Genomic DNA, 3705 nt, shown 5'->3' on the forward strand with positions numbered 1-3705 from the left:
AAGCCCTCTAACTCGAACTTATTGAGCTAATTGATTGACAAGATCCATGTCACAGTAATTAATTGCCTCCAAGTTGTCCTGTTGATGTGGAAATTCGATTACTCAATTTGACTAAGGTTAAAGTCAAATTGAGCCTTTCTTGCTACATTTTTTAAACACTCCCTCTTAGCAAGAAAGGTATCTTTCACCACTCCTATCTTACACCTGCAGAATTCAAATTTACCTCTTGAAAATACCTTTGTCAAGGTGTCAGGATCTTGTTCCTTAGTTGGAATGTACTGTAGCAACATAATTATCCTCTACGCATAATCCTGCAAATGATGATACCAGATATAAATGTTCTTGGACCTGTCATGAAATACTGATTCTCAGAGAGCTTAATGAAACTTTGTTTATCACAATATATCATTTTCAGATCCATCTCCTAACTGAAAAGACCCACAAGTGTTTTCCTCATCCACATGGCCTCACATGCTTCTTGACTTGTAGCCATGTATTCAACCTCTATTGAGTTGAGTGTCACAAACCTATGCTTCCTACTATACCTGGAAATAGTTGCGGACCCAAAATTGAATATAGAACCTGAAGTAGTTTTCCTATCTGATGGACTCCTTTCCTAATTTGCATCAGTGAAGCCTTGTAGATTCACTACCTCTGTTCTCCAATACCATAATCCATACTCAATAGTGCCTCTGAGGTACCATAACACATGCTTTGGTTCCTTCCAATACAACTTGGTAGGCCTCACCATAGGTTGACTCAGTTGGTTTACTGCATAGCACATGTCGGGTTTTGTGTTCACAATACACATCAAAGGCCCATGAAATTCTTGTAAATGGTAGCATCAACCTCTTGACATTAAGTGCCATTTTCCTTCCTCTATTTTGTGGCTATATGTGTGTCCATGGGCTTACAAATCTCCATGAGAAATCTCTGAAGTATTTTAGAGACATACTTCCCTTGAGACACAAATAGTTCACCATCACCTTGCCATACTTCCAGCCTGAGGAAGTAATGCATTAGGCACATGTATTTCATCTAAAATTCCCTTGCAAGATCCTATTTGCAAGAGCTTATCATTTTCTCATCACCTGTCAATATTAAATCATCGACATACAAAAAAAGAATAAACAACTTACCATCTACCACAATGTGATAGAGGTTTACATCTGCTTCACTTTTGGTGAAGCCCAATCCACTGAGATAATTTTCGATCTAGGTGTACCATACTCGAGGCACTTGTTTGAGGCCATACAATGCTCTCCTAATTCTGCAAAAATGTGACTCTCAATCATATGTCTCAATCCTTCTAGTTTCTCTATGTAAATTTCCTCCTCAACAACACCATTGAGAAATGCGGTCTTCACATCCATCTAGTGGATTTTACACCCCATCTATGCAACCAATGCTAGAATGTATCTAATTGAGGAATATATTGCAACTAGTGCAAACATTTCCTCATAGTCCACCCCCTCCACCTGAGAGAATCATTTGGCCACAAATCTAGCCTTGTACTTCTCGATGCTCCCATCTGCTACATGCTTCACTTTGTAGATCCATCTAGAACCACCCACTGATTTCCCTTATGGCCTTGGAACCACCTCCCATACATTTTTTGTCATGATGGATTCATATTCTTCCACCATGGGGTTAACCCAAACAGGTTTAGCAATTGCTTCCTCAAATGAAGAAGCCTATGTCTCGATGATCTCTATCATCAAAGCCATGTAACCAGTGTACCTATCAAGTGACCTCCTCTGCCTATGTTTTGATGTAGGGGCTCCCACAATCTCCCTAGAATCCTGCACCAATCTACTAGCTTCTCTTGTTCTCTTTCTCCCCTCTATTTTGGAATATTTTGGTTGACCAGGTGCCTCCACTCCGTCTCCCATTTGCTCCTCTGGCTGTGGTTGCTCTAAAGCCTCCTGAAGCTCATCCTGAGGCTCGTCCTTTGGAGCTAGAAGCTCTTGCTTAGGTGGGATGCTTAGCTCTTATTCTTGAGATAATCTCATAGCCTTGTCCTCATCGAACTTGAAATCTCTCCTTACAATTGTCATCCTCAGTTAAGGAAAATACACTCGATAATTGTGTGGAGTTTCAGTGTATCCTACAAAAAATCTCAACTCTACCATAGGCTCAAGTTACTTCCTCAAATCCTTGGAGACATGACAATAAACTGAAGCTCCAAATTTTTTGAAATGAGACACATCAGGATTTCTCCCAGAGAAAGATTCCTTTGGTGTGATCATACCAAGTATTATATGAGGACTCTGGTTCTGCAAGTAGACTGTGGTGTTACATGTTTCTGTCCATAGATGTAATTGTAGCCCCTGATCATGCAACATGGCTCTTGCTTCTTGTTACATAGTAATTTTTCACCGACCTTGTTAGTGCCTAGATTTACCTCAGGCTGAAAAGGTAGGATCCAGGGCCAACATCAAACCACACTTAGCCTGGTAGCTAGCCCTACTAGGTCAGGAGAGGGCTCTCTCTGGGTCAATCTCAGCAAATAATGATCTATGGGGCTTGAGATGACTGAAGTATCTTCTGATTTTAGGCTAGGTATCTGTGCCAAAGAGTTTGATTTGATAAAATGGGGTTTTGTTGGCTCAAAAGGAAAGGCACATTTGGGGTTGCGGGGATTGAGGCTCAGTTCTACAGAGATCTCAATGGGGCAAGGTAGGCAATCATTTTGGCACTGAAATTTTAGTGAGATGGAAGGAATAGATAGGTGAGGCATTAAAGAGGGCAAGAGAAATCATGAATCCTCCCCAAACAGCTGAAAACATCAAATAACTAAAGCAAACTTCAAGTAGAGCATTGCACTTTCAATGAATTCTACTTACACTCTTGTTTGTTTAGTTCAGAAGAAATAAGATAGATAATGGAATACATAATCAAATTCACAATTACAAAGAGAAGAACTGTACCAAGACAAATTACCACATGAATCCCAAAGAGTGCTGCAAATCCTGGTCTCAATTCCTTAACCAAAATGAAAATATGAATGTACAATGAAGCTCAATGCTTTCTCAAGAGTCCAACCATGCTAATGACTGAAAAACAACATAATATAGACAAACATAACTCATCCTTGCCTCTAGGGGTCGAGCTCACAATTTTAGGAGCTGATTCAACTGATTCTAAATTGAGAACTAGAAACTAGGCAAGATAACAACATGCCTCTAAAAACAAGGGAACTGATTCATTCAGTTTCAAACAACCTCTAAACTGATGAATCTACCTCTACAAGTGAAAATTCAACATATTTACATCATGATCCATCAATTTTCATAAAATTACATCATTAATTTTCCATTAGGAAAGTAAAAAAGTCAAACTAGGCAAAGCTGGGCAAAAAACAGAGCAAAACTTGGTCAAACTGGCAAATTTTCCTCTATGCGCCGCGCCTGATTCTCTATGTGTCGCGCCTGTTTGGACCCACTTTTGGAGGCCTTACTGATGTCCAAATGAGCTCCAGGTGTTCTTGCTGGAAAGGTCTACCTGTGTACTTTCCAACCCAAGTGGAATTTTCCAATTTTTCCTCCATTTTCCCCTCAAAAAGTCCATTCTCCCAACACTGCTTCCTGTGTGTCAAAATAGGGGCAGTGAGGTCATTGTTTGAGTGTTTTTGACCTTTTTGAGGGCTCAATACCTGCCCAAATTTCTTGGCCATAGGTAGGCAAGTGTAATTTTGCATGAAAA

This window comes from Pinus tabuliformis, chromosome 4_2, assembly GCF_031772625.1.
Source record: "Pinus tabuliformis cultivar Carrire ecotype Pingquan chromosome 4_2, CPIR1, whole genome shotgun sequence".
In the NCBI taxonomy this organism is placed as follows: Eukaryota; Viridiplantae; Streptophyta; class Pinopsida; order Pinales; family Pinaceae; genus Pinus; species Pinus tabuliformis.